Below are 26056 nucleotides of genomic sequence, written 5' to 3' on the forward strand. Positions count from 1 at the left end.
GGTGTCAAATCGCACGACCTTGGAGGCCAATTGACAGGTCCACTTCTCGAAATCAACTTATCGCCAAATTTTGATTTCAATAAGTCGATGGTTGCGTTCGCCGTATGGCACGTAGCGCCATCCTGTTGAAACCACATCTCCTCCGGATCAATGTCATCCATATTTTCAAACAAAAAATCATTGATCATGGTGCGGTAACGATCTCCATTGACCGTAACGCGAGCTCCGGCCTCATTTTTGAAGAAATAAGGTCCGATGATGCCACCAGCGTGAAAACCGCACCATACGGTGCATTTTTCTGGATGTAATGGAGTCTGTAGGGTCTCTTGTGGATTGGTCTCACTCAATATGCGGCAATTTTGCTTATTAACAAACCCGTTAAGCCAAAAATGTACCCGTTAAGCCAAACGATTATGTACGCCATACAAATGACGAAGTCGTCTATAAGTTGCGCGAATCGATGACTGATTTTCAAAGTAAATTTGGATAATTTCGTAGCGTTGTTCAAGCGTGAGTCTATTCATGATGATTTGTCAGAGTATACTGAAACAAATAAAAAAAGTTTCATCAAAATTTAATTTTTTGTGTTACTTTTTACAATTTAAAGTTCTATCTATCTTAAAAAACACCCTGTATGTGCAGGATGTTTCGATGGAAATTGTTAAAAACCCCTTCCTTTTTTATGAAATGATAAATTACACGGCCAAACTCGATCTTACTCACAACTATTTTCATAATTAATTGTGAAAATTTATCTTGAACAAAATTAACAAGTACGGACATCAATTACACTGTGCAATATTTTTAAGGTGATCTTGTGCAAACAACTCGAACTGTGTATTTTTTCAAAGTACAGACCCAAACGACAAGAAACCCTAGTTGGGTTTTGTTGTGTCAGATCCAGCTCGGATTTTATGGCCCCATCTAAACATGGTTAAATATTGAGTTTTTAAAGAAATTCGGGCCTATATCTCTGAAACCAAGGCGAATCTTCTTCTGACCTCTGAAGCAAATTTGTAGATAAGGACAAGAATAAAATATTTGGAGAAATAATGAACTCGAAAAACTACATTTATTGCCTCAAATTTCAAAATATATGCAAAAATGCCACAATTTTTATATATTTCACACCGTATCTCCAAAACCGTTAATTTTTTGAATATTTCCTTTTAGAAAAATATTACCTGGAATGTAAAACACAACTCTTCAGAACAAGTCATTGTTGTAAAATGCCTCTATCCCGTTGTTTTCAGTACATTTTTCAACGTCGATTTAATAAATATGTCAATAATGTAGTGAAGTCCGAAATGCAAGAAAAATCCTTTGGTGTGAACTGTGTTTGAAATAGGTGTTGTAAAAGATATGATACAAAATAGCGTTGAAACAACATGAAGTAAGCATTTTAGAGTTTCAGAATGTTCTGAAGAATTGTTGAGAACTTTTTTTGAAAGATTTTTGCAAAAGGTTGTTTGGGTCAACTCCCCACAGTTTAGCAGATACTGACCAGAAATTCAGAAATAATGTAAAATTTTCTATATTTGATCGATTTTGATGCCCTAGATGGAGTTTTTCTTATGTGATATGTACAAAAGATACGTTTTACTAATTAAGGGCTGCAAAATTGCCAAAGGCAGCAAAGCCAAATTCCCGTTCGTTTCTGAGTTAAAGGCCCAATAAATGCAAAAAACTGCAGTTTTAGCCCGGTTTAGATGAGGCCGTAAAATCCGAACTGGATCTGACAAGACAAAACCCTACTAGGGTTTTTGTAGTCTCAATATGTACTTTCAAAAAAATTATATTAGAAGTTGTTTGCATTTTCAGTGTTGCATAGTGTTATTAAAGAACGCACAATTCATTGGCGACACTGACATAACCTTGCACATGGTCTAAAATTGCTTCAGCGAGAATAAAATATTGTACCATAAAATGACAAACTCTCTCTCCCTCCCCTACACCTAAATCTTCAATATCCCTCTCAAATCTCATTTATACACCTTTGTTCTTCTTTCCACAACACCTTTTTTCTCTAAAATTTTATTTTTCAGCACTTTATCAGGATCAATAAAATGGACCACAAAGTCTCAGACTGAAGTAGCTTTCAACCATGACTATATATATAACTATATATATAACCTAACCTACATATAATGGGCCCGAACGGGATTTGAACGCACATTGAAAACATATGCAAATGTTATCACGACGTGTTAACGTTCAAAATCAAGATTTAAAGAAGAAAACTGTCGTCCCGTGAGACTTTCCTTTAATTGTTATTTCGTTATTTACCATTCATATCATTATCATGCTATTCATGTATTAAGTTAGATAGCATAAATTATTAATTGAAATTAAATAGAAATACAATGGGACATTCTTTTCGCTACTGGCGAAAGACAATTTTTATACTCTCCACCATAATATGGAGGGTATAATTAAATTTGTCATTCCGTTTGTTAACACATCGAAATAATCGCCAGAGACCTATAAAGTATGTATATTCTTGATCAGCATAAAATTCTAAGTCGAAATAGCCATGCCCGTCTGTTCGTCTGCTGAAATAAATTTGGCACAGACATTTCCATTACAACTAGGATGTTTGGTATTGAAAATGGTCTATATCGGTCCATGTTTTGATATAGCCCCCATAGAACGGTACCGTCCAATTTTCGCTATTTTGAAGATTATGGCCACAATATCCCACCCAAATGTCTGAAGACCTTGTTGGAGGTTCAAAACTTTCCACTTGAAGTCTGTCGTCTTTATATAGCTCCAATAGAACTGTACCTCCCGATTTTCGGTATTTTGAAGGGTTTAGCCTCATTATCCCACCGAAATGGGTAACATTTGGTACTAAAGTTCCATACGCAATTTGTCGGTATAGGTCCACGCCTTAGTATAGCCCTCATAAAACGGTACCTCCCTATTTCCGGTATTTTGAAAGTTGTGGCCTCAATATTCCACCGAAATGGCTGAATTTTGGTACTTAGTCTTCGTTCGGGGCACAGTGTGTCCAAAATGGGGTTTTGTGTCAAAAATCTATATTTTCTAAACGGATAAAGATAGAGCTATGAAATTTGGAGGAAATGTTTATCAGACATAGATCTTTTATTCCCTGTAAATCCAAGCTATTCGGTCAACGTCTTCTATAGAATTTTATTGAATAAAATTAGGGGTTTCGAAAGTTTGTGTAATGTAGATACATTTAAATAAGAATTGATAATTTCTTAGAATTATTTAAAATACGTTTCGGGGATATAGAAACATACAACGTTATATTCTCAAATACAGACTTGTGTTTTAACAACATAAAATAATTATATTAATATGTATATGATGGATGATTTACTTGGCGTAAAAATGGTAATATTTCGCTGTTTAAATTATGTTTTATAGTTATTGAGTTCTTTCTTAAACAACAAATAAACGGGTCAGATGATATCAAAAGTCGATCGACCGAGTCTTCGTTTGTTGTCTTTCTGGAAATCTTTCGCATAAAGTTCTGGCGGTATTTACGTGTATCCTTATGTCGTGACTCTTGTGCCTCCTCCAATAGTTGTCCAATAGGAAGTATACATGATTCTATTATAGCTTTTCCATGAAATAACACCTGATGAACAATGGTTGGCATATTACACCAACTGCAATTTTCTAAATAAACCTTACATGCTTCTTGTGCGTATTTATCAAATTTGTCTGAATGTATTGATTTACCAGACAGCATCCCAAAATAACTCGAAATCTCGTTATTAATTTCATTCGCTGTTTGTTTTGTTAAATATTGGCAAATTGGTAAGGAGATAGTTTACTCATAGAAAATGTTATATATACATTTTTAGCTAGATCGGTTGATTATTGTAGGTAAAATTCTGAAAATACATAATATCGGGTGGTACCGGTATAGGGGGCCTATTTCCCGGCGTCGCACTCGGTCGCAATTTATCTATTGAGAAATTTGAGAAATTGATATTCCTAGAGCTCCTCTATATTTGAGTACCATTACAACTGTGGAACCCCGTGGAACTTTTTAGTTATATCCTATTAAAAAAGAACTAACTGAAAATATACACGTAAAAAAATATACACCACAAACATAAATCTCTTGGAAAACGATGCTATGTTACACAACTCTCGAACAGCCAAAAGGGACAGAGAAAGTCTTTTCCGGAGTTCTCTTGGTACTTCGTCAAAAACACCACGATCATCGGATTCCCCTTTATATTTCAAAAGCTAGATGACCGTTTCGCAAAATTGAGTCTTATGGGTGAGTTTAGATCTATGCTCAAAGAAACTGAACATCGAATTCTTAACGAGCTGGACCTAAAACTTTGTGATTTGCGGTCAGAATTAAATGATATTATTGATCGCGTACGGCAACTTGAGAAAGTTCACAATGAAGTCTCACTCATAAAAGCAGATATACAGGATCTACAAATACAATATCTTAGACAAGAAAATTCGCCCGTTGCCTGTGAGATTTGGGTTAATGGTATACCACATAGTATAGATGAGAATCTCCCAAACATATTTCAAAGAATATGCAATTCCATGAGTGCTCCAATTCCGCAAATAAAATCCATCCACAGGTTGAAAAACAGAAATAACACCAAGAAAGTAAGTTCGCCTGATGGAGTAATTCTTGTCAAATTCATGTCGCCTTACGACAAGAATTTTTTTATGAAGTCCTTATTTGGATACAAAAAACAAAACAACAATAAGCTTCTTTTAAATTGGATCGAACGAGAACCTCTCCAACACAAACTACCAATACCTACAAGATGCTATCCATTTAAAAAAAGGGACTTATAAAGGCGGCGTATACTTTTCGTGGCATTGTCTACATCAAGACCCACGATAGTAATGATCCCATCCCATCGAAACTTCACATCAATGCCCAAAGTTTAGTTAATAAAACAGACAAGTTTAAATATATCTTTGAAAAATCGTATATTGATATAATATGCATTTCTGAAATATGGCTAAATTCTTCAATTCCGGATAGCTTCATTAATTTGCATGGCTACAAAGTGTTCAGGTCAGATAGAGAACGTCGTGGGGGTAGTGTGGCAATTTTTGCTAAAAACTGCACTCAATCCAAAATTCCGCCTACAGTCCAATGTAAACGATGATATTGAACATGTCTTTATTGATTTTAAATCTGATAACAAGAAAATGCTAGTTGGTTGCATCTATCGGCCGAACAATACCATTGACTTTGATCATTTCCTCACTGTTTTAGAAAACGTATCGCTTGGATATAACGATGTAATCATCGCTGGAGATTTTAATTCAAATATTCTCATTGATTCCTTATTAACTAACAGTATGCTCTCACTTGGTCTATTTCCCACTAATAATACACACACTACTCACTTTTCCTCTTCCGCCAGCACACTACTCGATTTGTTTTTTTGTTAATAACCATTATAATATCCTCCTATATGATCAGGTCTCTGCTCCCTGCTTTTCGAAACACGATTTGAACGAATTTGAATTCGAATCGTCTTCGAGAAACATGCCAAGAATATTATTTCAATCGATACAACTCGGCTCTGGATTCCAAAAGTAAATGGAGAAATATTAATGAAATTGGATTTGGTAAATCTAAAGATATTGGCGCTTGCCACAATGATGCTGATGAACTCAACAATTGTCAATATTCCAACGGTTCCGGCCGATAACTCGTTCTATGCTAATTATGATGACCCACAATTTCGCGAGGGCAATTTTGGATTCCGCTGTGTTTCTTGCAATGAAGCTCTTAAATGTTTTGATGAAGTTAAATCGAACGCGGTTGGTCCTGATGGGATTGATCCCAAGTTTATACGGATACTTCTTCCTCATTTAATACCATACCTTACCTTCTTCTTCAATAATATATTAACCACAAGTACTTTCCCAACGATATGGAAACACTCCAAGATTATCCCTGCCGCCAAATCTAATAAAGAATTTCGACCAATTGCGATCTTGTGTTACCTTTCCAAAATCTTTGAGAAGATTTTTCATAAACAAATTACCGAATTTCTTCACCAAAAGTCTCTGCTTACTGATGTGCAGTCTGGTTTTCGTGCGGGCCACAGCTGTATTACTGCCTTGATAGATGTTACCGAGTCGATTAGGCCAAAAATTGATGATAATAAGGTATGCTTTCTAGCTCTTCTTGACCATTCGAAAGCATTCGATACTGTGGATCACCAAAACGTGTGTATTAGACTTTTTTCAATTTTTCTGCCTCATCTACAAAACTTATAATGTCATATCATACCGGTCGGTCACAATCCGTAAACACAGGAATCTCGAAATCCCTACCTCTAGCAGTGGAAAAAGGAGTCCCTCAAGGTTCTATTATTGGACCCCTTTTATTTTCGATGTATGCGAATGATCTTCCTATTCAATTAGTTCACAGTCGGGTCCATATGTATGCAGACGATGTGCAGATCTACTTAAGTAGTCCTCTAGATAATATCAATCAGTCCATACAGAAACTTAACTACGATCTACAGTGTGTAAACGAATGGGCCAGGCCAAACGGTTTGTTATTAAACCCCAGCAAAACCAAATGCTAGATTATACATAGAAATAAGAAATTCAATTTGCAATACAATAATATATAAGGTGCTAAAAATTTAGGTGTGGTTTTCAACAAATCTCTTAGCTGGGAAAATCATGTCAATTTGGTCGTTGGACAGACTTTTGCTAAATTGTGTGCACTTTGGTTAACACTAGGGTTTTGGGTTTTCCCGGTTTTTATCATTCCCGGGAAACGGGAATCATAAAATCGCCATTCCCGGGAATCCGGGATTTCCCGGGAAATTTTAAAATGAAGGAGTGGATCAATATTTCCGTGATTTTTTATCTTTCCATAGTAACTTATATGAAATACAATATTTTCAGAGGGTTGCGGGCTCAAAAATGGATTACACGTTTTCGCTCTATCGATTAAAAACGAAAAAATGTGGAAAAATGCGCCATGTTGCCGGATTTTGCCTACACTGACCATTTCCATTATTCAATGCTAAGGAAATCGCTCGATCGAAAGTGATTTGGCTCAAACAATGAATTTAGGAAGTATGGATTTGCTCCGAAAAATTTGTACCGTTTTAACTAGGGCCGGACACAAAACATGTTGCCAAACATTTAAAAGAGGGTATGGGGGTGATTTTACGTATTACCCAATGTAGTTGGTACCGGCAGGATTTTTTGAGAGTTTGGGCCTTTGCCTCAAGAGTGGACTTGCCATCCCAAAAAAAATTGCGCCGTCGTAACAGGGCCTTCAAGTAGAACTTTTTGGAAAGAATTCCAAAACGATTCGAGTTGAGCTGTTAAACTGCACTTTTCCTAAATTTTGTGTTGGAGGCACCCGAAGGGCTGGACCGATATAATCCATATTCCAACCTGACACCGACGTAGTTTCCATAGGATATTAGCTTATGTTACAATTTTTTTTAATTTTTGAGTAAATTTTAAATTGTTCAAGAAAGGTGTAAAGTATTTGGAAGCATTACAGAGAATTATTTAACTACATTGGTATACTTATTGTCCAACATATTTGAAAATATAAAAATAATGAAGGTGTTGTTTAAGCGTTTAATCGGAATTTTAGGCTGACTGTAAAGTATAGTACACATTGACAAGCAAAACTGACAGTCATCGAGGTCTATTTCGTGAATATCAAAGCCTAACTGAAAAATTCCTTTTGTAATCTCTAAATAATACCGTAAATATTGTATTTCAAACGTTTTTCGCTAAATAAAAGTTGTTATTTGCCGGAAAATTGTCCTAAAAGTACGTTGACTGTCAGTTTTGACTGTTAGTGTGTACTCCCCTTAAGTGTTACTGACTTCAGAACAATACGTTTATTTCTATTTATTGAACGTTTTTAACATATTACGTCCAATACTTTAGCAGCATCCAGAAAAAACATTTTTGCGGTATTTTGTTTTTGAAATTATAAGAGCAATTCAACAATAGGTAAAACCGTTACTTAATCTTTGTGGTTTTAAGTGTTTGTATATTTTCTCTAACACGATTTTATAATTTTACAATTACAAATTCTTTACTATGTTTGAAATTTGCAATAAAAAAACTATGTATATCAACCATTTTTTATGATATAATTTCTGTTCCACCGCAGTGTCGTAAATGTCTATTGGACAAAAGGATTTTTCTGCCGAATTTTTATGTTTTGTTCGACCTTTCGAATGTTAATAAAATCAAGATTTTTGGGCTTGAAGTCAATGTTTATATTTTACTGGCTGAACCCGGTGCGCTTCGCTACCCCGAATAAGGTAAAATATATTTTGACAAATTTATTTGTAGGTCAATTTTCGTGACTCATTGCAACTTTCATTAAAATCGGGTATATGAGTTTGGTGCATCAAATACATGAAATCGGACGAAAATATATATATGGGCGCTATATCCAAATCTGAACCGATTACAATATAATTTGGCAAATTTATTTCTAGACCAAATTCCTGCACACATCCAAAATTTGGAGACATTATCTGTTCATTCTATAGATATTTGCATAAAAAATCTAAATTGTTTGGAGGTACCTCCGATTCTGATGCTTTATCTCCGGATCAACGCGGAATTTCAGAAATTTTTATAGCCTATGTTACTTTTAGGCAATGTAGTGATATACTCTGAAAATTTCAGGAAGATAGGTTCAGCATTTTTGAGTCCATAAACTTTGAACAAACAAACGTACAAACATTTTTCTATTTTATGTATATAATTTATTACATATTACATTACATTACATATTACATTTATTACATGTATATAATTTATTACATATTATTTCCAATATTTCAAAATTACAATGAATTTCATCTTCATGTATTTTTCTGTCTATTACTCTTTAAATAAAACCAGAAAAACGTCATAGAAACCTACAGTAATTGTATTTTGGGAAGTACTTTCAATGGATGCACATTTCTAGAAATGTTCATTTTTCCTCCTGCGGTAAAGGACCTTGTGACGACAAACGAAATCTAAAAACTGATCGGAAACAGGTTCTTCTTCGTCAAAATCTTAACAAGTACCACTCGACTTTGCGGATAGGAATATACCCTGAGTCTGTGTGAATTGCAACTTTCATCTATAGACAGATCGAATAGCGGCACACAGCCAAAATCCTTAAACCCAAAAACTATGCATTAGGAGATTTTCAGAAATTTTTAGCCATTTTCGGACGTATGAACTTGCAAACAAAATATGGATTTGTGTTGCGCAGGAGGTATGGAGAAAACATAGTTCATTTTGGGAATAGAAGATATGGGAATATATTGATTTGACCATTTTGGGAATATATTGATTTACACACTGTGGGGGTATAAAACTTTCCACCTGAAATTTGTCGGTATAGGTCCACGTCTTCATGTAGCCCCCATAAAACGTTACCCTCCGATTTTTGGTATTTTGAAGGTTTTATTCAGGGATACAAAACGTTATAACGGGTACAAAGCATCCCTTGCAAAAAATCAGACAATATACGTCCACGTTTTGTCAAAGGCCCCATGTAAGTGTACCACACGATTTATATATGTATATTAGGTTTTGGTCTAGCCCACATAAACCGGTATTTTCCAATTTTATGTATTTCGAGGGTTTATTTTTGGCAAATTTTCGACCCGAGGTTGCTGTAATTTGATATTGTGTGTGTAGTCAGAGCATAGAAAACCTCCACACCAAGGGTAGGCATCAGGGATGGAAAATTCAGTACAATAGTACTTTTTTCAGTACCATTTCATTATAAAAAGTACCGAAGTACCCCCGCAGCCAATTCAGTACCATTACACATACTCTGTGCCAAATTGACAAATTTTATGTGAAACTAAAAATGCTAAATTCACACTTTTGGTATGTTCCAGAACTACAAGAATCTACACATTTTTACTATTTTTTCGATAACAACATCCAGGATTGACATGTTTATATATGTATGCAAATTGCTAGAAATTTTAAAAATCTGGATGATGTACCTTTATATTGGGAATACACAAAATATTGGCATACATATATTGATTATTTTCCTCGTGGGGCTCTTCCACCCGATGAGAATCCGAAATACGATGTTACAGTCAGTATAGTAGACTTATCATTTAAAAGTGTTCACATCGAGCCGTATCGTAACACCTTCCAATCTGAGAACCAGCAATACCTCTTCTGTGGGGGCATATTAGTACTGACAAACTATCGATAGTCCGACTATCGTTTTGATTACTGTCGTAAAACAAAGCAAACATCGGCCTACAAAACATGTTTTTGGTACCGTTCGTACCAGGTTGTACCGTTCTATGAGGCTATATCAGAAAATGGACCTGCTCAAACCTTCAAAATACCGAAAATCGGGAGGTACCGTGGTATCATATCAAAATGTGGACCGATTGAACCCATTCTCAATACCAAACATACTAGGAATAATTGAGACTCCTGTACCAAATTAAAAAGCTCTATCTAAAATATTTGCAACATTGTTCATATTTCATAGATTTGTTGTTGTTTTATACTGAATAAAAATGTTTTATTTTTTTCTTAAAAATATAATAAAAAAGTACCTTTTCGATGAAAAAAGTACCATTTTAGTACTTTTTGAAATTTTTAATTTTCCATCACTGGTAGGCATTGTGACTCACAAGAGAGCCCATGTGCTCTAAGTGAGCGTAAATTTGTTATCGCTCACAGCCTGTGTAGATGCTAACACGTTGTGAACAACAACAAATTTACGCTCATTGAGAGCACAAGAGAGACCCAAAAATTTTCTCTGCCCCACTCTGCTCCACACAGAAAATTATCAATATAAGTGATTATCATCAGTTAAGATCAGAGGTGCTCATAAATTTTGTACATTAATCTCTCTGATAGATTATTTCGTTTGCTAAACAACGACAGATGAGAGAGAATGAGAACGTTTGTTGTTGTTGTACATCCGATAACGTATTTGAACGAGCATCGGTGGTTAAGATATTATTCTCCTCCTAAGAATTATATTTAACGTAGAGGAAGAGCTTAGTAGTTACTAAATGTTCATATTTACTTCAATACAGGGGTGGTGGCGGGTATAAAAAGTTTTTACTTGTTACAATTTAATAATCGAATTCGATTGTAGACTTGAAAAGTTTTCTATTAAATTGACCATAAAGGCAATAAAAGGTATGTCTTCTTCTTTATTTGCAACTCATTTATTCGGATATAAGCGATCATAAAATAGAATTATAAAAGTTGTAAAATATTTCATTTTATGTTATAAGGGTTGTACAGGCATAAACAGCTCTCTATTTTTGCAGCCGTTTTTCATCCTGGCAGTCTGTCTAGTCTTGGATATTTTTCAGACAGTTCAGTTCAATCCTACCTCTTCCTTTTTTCCTTCTATTTTAACTTTTATAACGGTTTGCAGAAATTTATATTTGTCATTTCTCATGAGGTGTGGTTTTTTAGTAAATATCAATTAGGCAATTTTACTTGCGGCAATTGTCAGTTTGATGGAGGGAGAGGTGAAGCATATGGTAACACCCTCTCTCACCGACTGTAGTCGCATAGAAAATTGCCTAGTCTGGATAACATGGCCAGTCCATGGTATCTTTAACATCTCTCGGTAGACCCATATTTCAAAGGGTTGAAGTTTTTTCTCATCGACATGCAACTCAACTGCGTGGAGTAGTACATACTAGGTGTACTAGTATGGTTTGTAAAAACTTTTTTATACTTGAAATGAAAAATGTCTTTTAATTTCCTTTGAAGAATCACACTTTTCTTTTAACAATACTCCAAGGTACGTAAAATTTGTGAGTCGTTCAATATTGTTGTTATTAACCCTTTGTGCCCCGAAGTTGCCTATGGGCAATTTTGCATGTTGGCGGATACATGTGGGAAATTTAGTTTGAAATAATTATATAAAATAAGTGGGCGTAAAACTGGAACTTATTTCAAAGGAAATGTACAGATTGCTGAAGTTATGTTTGTTTAAAAAAATAGTCTATTAAACATAAAATAGTCTATTAAAATGTTAGTCATTTTTAAATTGCTGTAAAATGTCAAATGAGTTAAATAATTGCAGCCAACACATTTTGATAAATCATAGGGTATGTTCCATAACCCCAAAAATTTAAAAGATTTTACAATCTACTACTTTTAAAATTGTAGTAAAAATGTGTAGGTTCTTGCAGGTTCTGGAACAGGCATATAATGTCTGTTCAAGTTCTGGAACAGACCAAAAATTACAATTTACACTTCCAATCAGTGGTTATACAGTGGGATTTGAACCAAGTAACTTGATGCAAAAACTTCCAAATAAAGTTCTCAGCAATTTCTTAGAACATTCTGAAACTCTAAAATGCTTTCTTCATGTTGTTTCAGCGGTATTTTGCAACACGTATTTCAAACACGGTTCACACCAACAGTTTATTCTCGCATTTCGGATTTCACCACATTATTGACATATTTATTAAATGGTTGTTGAAAAATATACTGAAAACAACGGAATGTTCTAAACAACAATGGAATGTTCTAAAAAGTTGTGTATTACATTTTAGCGAATATTTTTCTAAAAGAAAACATTAAGAAAAGGTTAACGGTTTTGGAGATATGGTTCGAAATGTATACAAATTATGGATATTTTCGTTATTTTATAAAGTTTGAGGCAATAAATTTAGTTTTTTGAATTCATTATTTCTCCAAATATTTGAATCTTGCCCTTATCTACAAATTTGCTTCAGAGGTCAGATGAAGATTCACATAGGTTTCAGAGATATAGCCCAGAATTGCTTTAAAAAGTCAATATTTAACCATGTTTAGATAGGGTCATAAAATCCAAGCTGGATCTGACACAACAAAACCCAACTGGGCATTTTTGTCGTTTGGGTCTGTACTTTCAAAAAATCCTCAGTTCGAATTGTTTGCACAAGATTACCTTAATAATGTTGCTATATACCAAAATGAATGTCTTGACGAGCTGAGTCGATCTGGCTATGTGTGTCCGTCCGTCTGTCCATCTAAACCTTGTAATCACGCTACAGGTCGAAATTTTAATCCGATCGTCACCAAATTTTGGGTGTTGATGAGGATCCCGGAGGGGAAGAAGCCTATTGGTCGGATAATATTTAGGGTTCAGAATGGGCAAAAAACTTATTTAGACAAAAAGTCAACGTTTTATTTCAAAGCAAATATCTCCGCTTCTATAAGGGGTATATCAAAAGCAAAACCTGCTGATGAAAGTTGAAAATCCCATCTTTACAATGCTGCAAAGGTTGGCGTAGGCGACCAAACAACGGAGATATCGCAATAGTCGGTAATACATTCCATTTTTCCATATTTTGTAATCTCGCTACAGGTCGCAATTTTGATTGGATCGTCACGAAATTTTGGGGGTTAATGTGGGTGTCATAGAGGAAGAAACCTATTGATTTATGTAATGGTCGGATTTTATTCAGGAGTCGGAATGGAAAAAAAACTTGTCAAACAACAGAGATATCGCAACAGTTGGCAATGCATTTTTTTGTGCAATCCACTACAGGTCGGAATTTTGATCGGGTCCTCACGAAATTTTGGGGGTGGGTGGGGGTCTCACAGAGAAAGAAACCTATTGATGTTGGTAATGGTCGGATAATATTCACGGGTCGGAATGGGCAAAAACGTATGTGGAGAAAATTCAAAGTTTTATTCTTTTTGGAGGAAGAAAAGATAACCTTTACATTGATGCAAAGTAAATTGGCGTAGGTGGGCAGAGAACGGAGAAATTGGTAGGCCACAGCTAACAGCTGATTAAAATTTTTTTCTTGTTATGGCCTATTCTGTCAAAAGGGTTGACATTTTTTGCTGTTGTTGACATTATGCAATTATAAAGGTAGATGCATCGGTGAATTGTTCCAACAAAAAACTGCTTTAAAACTATATCTTAAAATTGAAAACATGGACAAGAAATTTTATTCGCGTGGCTAAACAAAATTGTTGATTTTTTAATATGCAGTAATACTTGCGATTGGACGATTTGTCAAGTACTGACATTTTTTGAAATTTGTTCTAAAAGTACGGAAACGGAAAAATTACAAATATTGTAAAATTTCTAGCTGAAATGTCGCCGTATCTGCAAATCGGATGCCGGCAATATCGATGTTAGATCAGGCAAACTTTTCAAGTAGATGATAAGAGAATGGCATTTTTGTTTTTGTTGTCTTAAGTTTTGGGTACAACTTTTGCTACTTTTGGAACACTTATGTAGCAATAATATTCTTGAGCATAACTGAAGTGATTTTTATTTTTTTACTCTATTTGGTACTTTTAAAATAGTCAGTGAAGTTCTAAATTTCATATGTTTTTGTAAAACCGACTGACTATGCATATACATCTACCTTTATTATTGCTCCATGTCATTTGACGTTTTTAACCCATGGCTACAGGGTTGTATTTTTCAGCGATTTTCATACCTGCCTACCTCTACTTTATTATATCCCGACGAGATAAAGCGGTTTTGAGATGTGTGTCCGCCCGTCTGTCCTTTATAAATTGTAATCAAACTCCAGGCCGCAACTATGGACCGATCGTCACGAAATTTTGCATGGAGGTCGGGTTCAGACCAGAATATACACGTATTGTTATTGGTGATGATCGTGAAATATTTAGCAGGTGAAATGGACCAAAAACATAATTCTTAACCGATTTTGTAGGTACTCTGCAGGTCGCAATAATAGTCCGATCGCCAAAATTTTAAATAAATTAAGAGTATATGACGAGGAAGAAGCTTACGATTTGAGATCATGATCAGATAATATTTAGAAGGTTAAATGGACCATTACTTTTGTATGAAAAATATAAACATTTTATTTTTGGTCCATATTTTAATTCCTGGATATGTAGCGGCAAATAGCCTACATACATATGTAAAAAGAACTACTAACATTTCCCCTGATGCATGTTGCAATAATGTGTCTGCCTACTGTCAAATATACATATATACAAACAAAGAACATGCAAGAACCTACAATTTTTTACTACGATGACAATTTTTCCTTTATGTTATCGAAAGAAATAGTAAAAATAAGTACATTCTTGCAGTTCTGGAACAGACTAATTGTTCCACAAACATCACTCCGATTCATATAAAGTCAATGATATGGGACGTACTGGGACGCCGAGTCCGAACGGCTAAACTACCACTTGTAGAACAGTTTTTCATGACTGAAATACTCAGGAAATGTCACCAACATTACTAAGGGGTATTTTGCCACCGTAGCAAATTTGATGTGGCCTGGCGTGGAAATCAAACCCAGGCATTCAGCGTACAAGGCGGATGGGCATAGCTAATTCCCAGGGGTAGTGGTGTAGGGTATTACATGGTCGGCTTCGTCCGACGATAGTTTTTGCTTACTCGTTTTTAAATTTGAAAGTTGATTGTGGGCAACATTGGGCCATTGTGATAATAAAGTGGATACTTCAGTGGAAGAGAAAATTGATGGTTGATATAAATCAATAAAGTACAAAATGTGATTGGACATTCGGGCATGAGATTGGACTTGAACTTAGAGGAAATTTACTTGATACAATATATGGTCTGTTTCAGAACTTCAAGAATGTACTAAAATTTACTATTTTTTTCGATAACATAAAGGAAAAACTGTTATCGTAGCAAAAATTTTAGATTCTTGCAGGTTCTGGAACAGACATATATGTACATACGTATTAGATATCACCGACGTAGTAAGTGGGGGGCCGTGACCTGAGTTTTGTAAGTAATAAAGCGAAGGGTAATATTATCGGTTACAGAGTCCGAAAACAAAAGCTTTATAAATAAAAATCAAATATCGTTCGTTGGTAATTGCATCAGATGAGAACGGCTGGACCGATTTGGATATATATTTTTTTAGTGTTGGTTATAGTTCAGCTTATGTTTTTATGGAATGAAAAATTGACGAATTTATCTTAAATTTAGGTACTTCTTTGGGGCGCGCCTACTTCTTTAAGTATGTTACATCTCCAAAACTACTGAATCGATTTCCATGAAATTTGCAGCAAATGCTCATGGTTTGCCGTGGTAATGTATATTTTATGAATTTCGGAGGGTACCTTCCATATGGTCCATCAGCCATGAAATAAGCGAAAAAATTCGACTTTACCATTTTTTTAACTTTTATAATTAGATCGCGTTAGGACAAATATAAGGGACAGTATCCTTGGATGAAAAAATCCGACAAAGTCCGTAGGAGAAAAGAAAGTTTACAACAAAAACATTTGATAAATTTAAAGTCCTCAATGAGTAACTCGGTTTGACAATGAACCTGAAGAAATGAGGTAGAAAATACCTATTTTTGAATTGTAAAGCCTAAAGCCCATAAAAAGTTGTTATTAATAATCAGCTAGCAGCTAGCAAAAAATGTTTTGCAAACGCTTCAACTCTATAAAATATGCATCAATGTGATTCCAAACTATACGAACACCACAATTTATTCCAAAAAAATGGCTAATTCTGGAATTATATGTAATATTCTCGTTTTATGAACATTTGAAATGAAAATTTTCATAAAGGAAATAAATGTCAAATGAAAAAAATATAAAGAAAATATTTTTCATTTCAAATTTTCATTGAACAAGAATTCGGATCATAAAAAAATTAAAATATTATAATAATGCAAAGAATTAAGAAACAAACTTTGTTAATTTTTCCAGGGAAGGTGTGACAAAAATATTTCTAACTGGAATTTTTATCAATTGGTCTTATGCCCGTAATTTCAACGCCTAGGTAACCCATTAGTTGTCTTTACCTAAGCGTTTGGTAATTTCTATGTGCCATTTACCGAGGCGTGTAATTTTTGAAAATATGTGGTAACATTGGTTATTTTCATTCATGATTACGAAGCGTTTTATAGTTTTTAACACATTGGTAACGATCAATTGGTGTAAGTAACACGGCCTTTTTCGACCCGGTAACGTTACCTATTGGTTGAAATTATAAAATTTTGTTACACGGGAAATATCTATGAACTCCTAGGTCCAAGTTTTCGCGTGGGTCCCATATAACGAGCGGTTCCACGTTACATTTTACGTTTGATTTTGTAATTTTCTATTTGCATCAACTTAGCATTGATTTTCATAATTTAAGCGGCCCATACACTATCAAATTTTGATGTCAATATTTGTAGTAGCCCAGTCAGCATTTTTTGAAAATTTTAATCAAATTCGTGTCTTTTTTGATCCGACTGCACGATTAAAAAGCTAGAATATGAGCTCATTTTCTGATCATAAATGACTCCTTTGTCGGTAGGAAAACATAACCTCAGGCGACTCGTCTAAGCAAATCACAAATGAGTCTTCCTCTGCATTAGTTTCGAGTCATTTTTGCCCTTTTTCTGATGGTATATAAAGTCTTTTTCGATTCGCATTTCAATCATTTATTGGTGATTTGTTGAATAATTTGGGACTCTTTTTCGAGTCTTTTTTGGGTCATGTTTATAATCGTTTATGAATCTTTAGGGAGTCATTTATGAGTATTTTTATTAAACGAAATAAATTAAAAGAATTTTCTCTTTATTCTTTTTTGTTTCTTTCCTTTGTTTTGTTGTCTTTTCTTCTTTGTTATGTCTTTTAATTATCCTTTATGTTGCGTGGTGAGTATACTGCTTCTTCATTTCACTTGACAAAACCTGAACATGTGTTGTGTTTGTATATACACTTAATATTATACGTTACATTTATATCAACGTTTTGTAGAAAGTGTATATGAGAATTTTATTTTTTTATTTACAACCAAATAAAAATAAAACAAAGCAATCAGTTTTTAATCACCTAACTGTTCAAAATATGATCAGAAGATACATAATTATAATCACTTTTCAAACACCTGCATGACCCTTTTTTGATTAAGCACTTTTCAATCTTCCATATGATGAAAATGTGACAATAAATAACAAAAAATGGTCACATTTTAAACACTTCAATGACTAATTTGTGATTGCTACACATTTATTGTTGTATTTTAAATTGAACTCTTTTTAATCACTACAGGGAGTCACTTTCGAGTCCCTTTCTGATCATACAAGCGACTTAATCAGTTTTTGATCACCAGAAGGACTCTAAAAAGACTCCTCAATGTGATTTTTGAAAAAACAGTCTTCCAAATGCTATCTGGGAGTATATGTACATTTTTGAAAATATGAGAATGTGCGTGTGAATTTTATGGATTGAGGAAAATCAAAATCCGATGAATACAGTCCATTTTCAAAATTGTTTGCTTTTTGACAGAACATTGTGTTTGTGGAGAAATAAAAAGCATTTTAAGTTCATTCACTTGTAGAGGAAAATTTTAAGACTTCGGTTGCTGATTGAAGGCTGATTGAATGCTTTGCTACACACTTATCAAGCACACAGGTACAGAATGAGTTCATCGGCTGCCCAAGCCAATTTGATAGTGTATGGGCCGCTTTATGTATTTTGTTACAATCAAAATAATAATTTTAATTTTTCCAGTTAGTTCTAATATGTCTTTAAAAATTTAAATCTTTTTTAATAAAATAGTTTTATTCATCCAACCCAACAAATTGTTGACCCTCGACAGAAGAACTCAAAATAAAAAGGACTATAATATAACGAACGCTACAAATAAATCATCAAGCCCATCCAACTCAACATATAAATACATCAACAACAATGGAAGTCTCACGAGTAGCTGTGAAAGCTCCCCCATTTTGGCGTTCGGATCCGCTGCTTTGGTTTAAGCAAATAGAATCACAATTTATCATGGCCGGCATGACGCAAGATGCATCGATTGAAATCAATATTTGCAGAAAGTTGCAGAAATAATCCTCAATCCTCCTGCAGAAAATATATTAGACACGTTAAAAGGCAAACTTATTAGTAGTTTCCCGAATTCAGAGGAGAAGCGTCTTTTGGCGAACATTGAGCTGGGAGACAAGAAGCATTCAGAACTGTTATCGTAAATGCGGTCTTTATATCAGGGCATGGCTCAATTACCAATCTAGTGGTATCACACCAGCTGTTCGAATATGAAATGTCAAGTCCCTTTATAAAAAAAATTATTTTTGTTGTAAATTCCCTAACAACAAAAAGAAAATTTTGACATAACATATTCAAAATTTTACGATGCCACTACCTGGGTAATTGTGCCATGTATCAGGGTAAGGTTCCGGACGATATTTTAAAGCGACCGTGGATGCAAAGACTTTCGTCACAAATGAAAGTAATTTTATCTGAAGACAGCCTGGAAAAATTGGCAGCGATGGCCGAGAAGATTGCGGATTGCAACGAATCAGATGTATGCAGCATCTCTCTATCAAGCACTCGTTTAGAAGAAATAGAGATGGGTTCATTCCGGATGTCAAGAAGCCGTGGTAAGTCATCTTCAAAATATCAACGTTCGAATTCCGGAAGCAAATCAAAACCGTGTTGCTGGTATCATTCAAATTTGGCGAGAAAGCCAACTCCAACATCGGAAAACTGAATGGTGCACCATCTTTGGTGAAGGACGAGTGTACCCCAGAAGTATGTCGCCTGTTTTTTTGAGACGTACAAAAAATAGGATGAAACATCCTTTGTTTCAGAAACTCGCTTATAATATATTTTTTCCTTTTTAAATAAAATTGTTTCTCCAAAATTAGTCATGTTTCTAAGCCTTTTTCTCCTTAAGATGTTCAGCTTGTTTCAGCTAGTAAATATTTTTATATATCCTATTAGCGATTTCATTTATCATGGCAACTTGGAACCGCTTGTGTTGGAAAATATTTAGGAATTTTCACTTTAATAAAAAAGTTTGACTGTTTTGGGACACCCTAATGTTGGACTACGCCGAAGCGTGGATCTATATTAAAGTATTTTCGGAAGGCTTCCTCACACTGCAATTAGGCAGAAAAGATGATGACATCGTATGAAGTATCGAGAAATGTATGGTAACGATATATGGAGGCTGCTACATTAAATCGGGATATAAATCATATAGGGATTATACCAAATCATAGACCATTATCGAACCTTTTCACGGGGACGTTTATTATGAATGATGTTAATTTCGGCATCCTTATTATATTAATCATTCGTTTATTATATTAATGTTTACGTTCGTTTTGTTTTGATCACTTTCTATTGTCACTCCGTTCTTCTAATCGTTTATCCTTTATCCGTTCGTAGTCATTAATCGTTTTTATAATTATTCTTATTACGTTCAATAACACTGTGATACAAAAGTGGACAAAATTTTTTTGCAGGGGTTCTAATGCATAAATTCGGTTTTGTGGGAGTCCACAGAAGACGAAAATACCTTTGGTTTCTCTGGGTCACTTCGGGTTTTGATTTTATAACGGAAAATGTAGTGAAAAATGGATTTCTTGGATTTTCAAATTTAAACGGACATTACTTCTTTTTTCCACAACCAATTTGCACACACTGTTTTTCATTATAAAGGGGAGAGTAATGCCTTTCGAACAAGCCATAGATTTTTAAAATCGGTTAACAAATGGCTAAGTAATAGTGGTTTAAGTGTGACAAAAACGCATTAAAAAACAGTAAAATGTTTTTCCTTGTGCTCTAGGCTGCGTAAACGACACCTAACAGTACAATTATTTACTTTTAGCAAGTAGGAAATTTAGTTGGCTTTCCAAAATGGGAAAAGCCAACGAAATCGGTTGAAAAATGAATGCGCTATGGCATTTTTTGTGTTTCAACTTTTTGGTTTTTTTTCATATTTTCCTTTATAAAAGATGGGTATCTTAGCATGTATGATTCTAATTGTGATTATCCTGCTTAACAATTGCGCACAAGGTATCAATGTTTTATAAAGGAAAATATGAAAAAATACTAAAAAGTTGAAACACAAAAAATGCCATAACGCATTCATTTTTCAACGCATTTTGTTGGTTTTTCCCATTTTGGAAAGCCAACTAAATTTCCTACTTGCTAACTGTAAATAATTGTACTGTTAGGTGTCATTTACGCAGCCTAGAGCACAAGGAAAAACATTTTACTGTTTTTTAATGCGTTTTTGTCACACTTAAACCACTATTAATTAGCCATTTGCTAACCAATTTTAAAAATCTATGGCTTGTTCGAAAGGCATTACTCTCCCCTTTATAATGAATAATGAATAATGTGTTGGCAACAGTAAAATACCACAATTGAGGACGATCAGTTCACAACGCGAAAACTTTGACCTAGAACATATTGCAGTTCTAGGTTAGAAAATTCTTCAACATTAGCCTTATCTGCGTTTATGCTCCAACCGAAGACAAGGACGAACAGACCAAAGATATATTCTACGAGCGCCTAGTTTGTCCTGCCCATGACATTAAAATTATACTAGGCGATTTTAATGCCAAAATTGGAAAGGAGAATATCTTTGGCCCAACAGTCGGGAAATTCAGTCTCCACAGTGAAACATCTGACAATGGAATTAGGCTGATAGACTTCGCAGCGGCAAAAACATGGTAGTTAGCAGTACCAGATTTGAGCATCTCGATATTCATAAGGGGACCTGGCTGTTTCCAGATCAGATCATAAGGACACCTGGCTGTTTCCAGATCAAAGAACAAGAAATCAAATTGATCACGTTGTGATAGATGGAAACATTCATCGAGCGTGTTGGATGTACGATCGTTCTGATTATTCTACGTTGTTCGATTAGAAATACTCTCTGAACGACAAATAAGTATGTCCCATCCCTAACAAATGAGATAATTTATTATGACATGTCTAAATTCAAAATTGAAAAATTTGTTGAAAACACAAAAATTTTTAGAAAAAAGGAAAAAGACGAATGAAAATTAAGGGCAGAATTAGACGTGACATAACCATAACGTCATAAGGCCATATCAATCAGCTGATTGAACCAAACCTATGGAAATCAATATATTCTATTAGTAGTGACATAACATAATACCATAGACATAATCATTAGAAATCAATTGTGTTTTGGTTTTCTAAGGTTATGGCGTTACGGCTATGTCACGTCTAATTCTACCTTTATGAACTAAACATTTTATAGAGATGCAGAAGGAAGATGGTCGTGTTTCCTTCTTAATTCCACACATATTTCTTGTCCATTAGTTCAAAATCGCGTAAAAAATCAGAAACAAATAACTGAAAGTCTGTATACACAAACATTGTTTTGACATGTCTCTCTCTCTTTAATTCTGAAAATAGAAACATATAAAAATATATTGAAAATACAAAATTATTCAGAATTTATGGAAAAAATGAATGAAATGTGTGTAGTTAAATATAGAAGATACATTTGAAGGAAAGTCTATTGCTTTTCCTATTCCTTTAATGTATACCTTACGTGTTTTCGGTTCAAATTTTCGTGAAAACAAGGAAACAAAGATGAAGGAAATTTTGTTTATGTTTCTGTTAATTACGAATGGTGTCGTGGAAACGGGTTAATTCGTGTACGTCGTTCGACAGACGAACAACGTAATTGAAACGCTCGTGTGAACATGACATAAACGTTGCAAATAAAACACGAACAGACACAACACGGAAGTTGGACATCGGTAAGCTGCAAACGTAACATATAGCCACAGCATATTCCATTCAACAGGCCCTATTGCTTAATGAAAACACTTCTCGTCCCGATAACATATCGCACAATGGCAAAATATTGCCCACTCCATGCAACCACCTCAAATCCATACTTGGATACCAGAGACCTCCACCAAGGAACCCATGGTATGGCCAGGAGTGTCGTGCTGCTACCGAAGAGAAAATAGGGCTACTCTACAATCAGTAGACACGCGTAGCACACGAGAGCTATCGGGAATAAAGGAAAGAGGAGAAACGTCTTTTCCTCAGGAAAAAGATAGAAATGGAAAAGCGGAAGTGTGAAAAAATCGTGATGTACAGGAGTCAGAATGAAGTCCGAAAATTCTACCAAAGAGTGAAGCATCAAACTGATGGTTTTGGTTCAGGTACATCCTCCTATAGAGACCAGCAAGTTAATTTGGTAACTGATGCAGATGGTGTGCTCGGGATATGGAAAGACCATTTTTCCAAACTGTGGTATCCGATACTATCGAAGATACCACAGATCCAATCCCAGAAGATGGTATTGATTGTATACCGTCCGGCCAAGATGAGGTAAATACAGCAATAAACCGGTTGAAAAATAATAAGGCAGCAGGAGCCGATGGCCAGCCGAGCTCTTCAAAACCGGAGGCAACACGCTGATAAGGTGTATGCATCGGCTAGTCAGCATCATCTGGCAGGAAGAACGCGTAGCCGACGATTGGAACGTGAGCATTCTATGTCCAGTCCACAAGAAGGGAGATAAGACTATGTGCTCCAATTACAGGGACATATTGCATATAAGATAGTATCTGGCATATTGTGCGAGCTACTAAATCCTATGGACAATAAAATAATTGGACCATATCAGTGCGTCTTTAAACCGGGCAAATCGACCATTGACCAGATATTTACCTTGAGACAAATCCTGGAAAAGACCCAAGAAATGCAGATCAACACCTTCTATCTTTTTGTCGATTTTAAAGCAGCCTTCGACAGCCCCTTCGACGTTCACAGATGTTCCAAGCCATGTCTGATTTTGGTATCCCTGCAAAGCTCATTCGGCTTTGTAAGATGACATTAACTGATACTCGGTCCTTATTTAAAATAGGAAAGAACCTCTCCGGAGAGTTTATTACCTAAAGAGGTTTCAGACAAGGAGACGATCTGTCGTGTGATCTTTTCAACATCCTGTCGGAAAAGGTCATACAAGATGCGAAGGTCAAAAGAAGTGGAACAATATATACAAACAGCCATATGTTACTTGCTTATGCCGACGTTACTTGCTTATGCCGGTAAAGGAAGTAACTAACACCTTTGCACAAGTCGAAAGGACATCAATCTAGTTGAACGAATCGAGATACAACGATTGCGATGTCTAGGCCATGTCATAAGAGTGAGTGATGATGAACCCGCTAAAAAAGGCGTATAAATACGGGCCGCATGGATATTCACGCAGATCTGGAAGGCCAAAGCTTCGTTGGAGCGAACAAGTGAAACGATACGGAAAATATAGCAGCAAACAGAGAGGATTGGAGATCCTTTCTCAGTTCGGCTTATGGAATAAATGTTCTGTAAAAAGCCAGCTATGTAAGTAAGTTGTGTAGGGAATAATCAAATATGCGTGAATTTTTTATTGTAATTATACTTCTATTCAAATTCCAAAAAGTGCAAATAACTAAAACTCTCAATTTTGGCTTTTGAGTTGGTTATTGAGCAATATATTAGAAGTGTTTCGAATGTTCATCAAAACCATTGGTCGCCGTTGACATACAAGATTTACATTTTAATTTTTATTTCGACTCCCTCGATACACTAAGCAATTTTTTCGAATTTCATACATGGATTTTTTCAGTTGTTTGCTAAGTAATTTATAGAATTGTTCCACATTTGCGAGATAATCCTAACAAATACGTCATTAATTACATACATATCACTAAGAACACATTTTTCGTGCCTGGCTCGAAATTACAAACATAGGTATCCATTCCGTTCTGTTCTACTCGCTATCAAAATCATTGCTGAATTAGTTACCAAAGTGTATTTTAGGATAACAAATAAAAAATAGAATGGCACACATTAGTAATTGTTGAAGAATATTTGAATGTTTTTTGTTTGTAAATAAATTTTGGAAACCATTAAACAGTTTTCCTCCCTTATAAACTTAATTTTTGTTTACAAGGCTTTTAAATTTTCAGAGACGAAAAAATTGCGATGCCCTGACGCGGTTATGGCATTATCAGCATTTATTTGTTGGAACATTTTAACATCTGGAATTGTTCTTAGAGACCAGTTGTCCAGTTGTCCAGATGTTTTGTTATGGTGTTCGTGTCTACATACATATATACATATTTATGCACTACTACTACTCAACTACTCACTCACTTTAATACTTTTTATTGGTTTTGATGCACGTTGTTTTCATTTTACGGGTGTTTTTTTTGTTTTTTTTTTGTTCTGGGTGCACGGAACACACGGAACGACCTCACTCGCACACTAATAATGACAATAATGACTGAGTTTTCACTACACAAGTAACTCTCGTAACTCGCTTCCGATTGTCGATTTATTCATAAATAAAATAAAATTTATTCATGACGAATTCGTTACACTGTGGAAGGGTGTTTGGTTATTTGGTGGTTTAGTTTCACTTGGAAGTATGAATGAATGAATGCCTAGCTGGCTAGCTATCTGGTTGATCACAATTTTTTTAACATTTTGAGTGTCTAGGAAACCTTAGAACTTGGTTTATTTAATCGCATGTTTTATTTTTTAACTAATCTTTGAAAAATTCGGAGGTTTTATTATATGCACTCGATTACGGTGATGGCTGATGATGATGGCGAAGAACTCTGCGAAAACAAATAAAATAATATTTTCATAATTTGCCCATTCGCGATACTGCGCATGTCGGGCCAAAAACCTAAATCGAGAGCTGATTTTGTTTTTACTAACAGTTGAACAATAGTTGTGAATCAGCTGAGTATTCAGCAAAAGCTACTAAGCATACATTTTTGACATATGCGTGTACAAAGCTTTTGCAAAGAGCTTTAAATGGTCAAGTACATTGTACAGAATTTTACATTCGAATCGAATTTTAAATAATTGAACGTTAATGGAATACAATTTAGAATTTTTACACAAATTTTAGACGTTTTCGTTTCACTTTTGAGTTCGGAAGCGTGGTCTTGGTTGTTGATTATCAAAATAGGTTTAAAATATTGCTACACTTTCAAACATGGATATATACAAATTCGTCCACAAAACACGAATTTACACAAACTACTAAAAAAGTCATATAAAACACTATGAACAGTTATTTATAATGTTAACAGTTATTATAATGCTGATTCCATGTTGATTCAAAGTAAGCCAGAAATGAATAGAAACAATGTTAATTCAAAGTTGTTCAACATAAATTTCAACTTAAAATAAAATTTTTGACCGTAAAATCAATGTTGTTTTATTATAATTGAAGACATAAGTAGAAACAATATCCCAGATAGCATTTAGAAGACTGTTTTGTCAAAAATCACATTGAGGAGTCTTTTTA

General features: G+C 34.8%; 1 protein-coding gene across 1 annotated transcript in view; it reads right to left on the reverse strand.

Annotated features, from left to right (window-relative positions):
- LOC141399714 (WSCD family member GA21586) overlaps positions 1-25406 on the reverse strand; it is a 60835-nt gene extending 35429 nt beyond the window's left edge. The window contains exon 1 of the mRNA XM_073978933.1: positions 24889-25406. The gene's annotated coding sequence lies outside the window, so the exon portion shown is untranslated. The remainder of the gene's footprint in view (positions 1-24888) is intronic.
- Positions 25407-26056: the final 650 nt, after the last annotated feature.

This window comes from Musca autumnalis, unplaced genomic scaffold, assembly GCF_047663935.1.
Source record: "Musca autumnalis isolate F117 unplaced genomic scaffold, ASM4766393v1 scaffold_3, whole genome shotgun sequence".
Classification (NCBI taxonomy): domain Eukaryota; kingdom Metazoa; phylum Arthropoda; class Insecta; order Diptera; family Muscidae; genus Musca; species Musca autumnalis.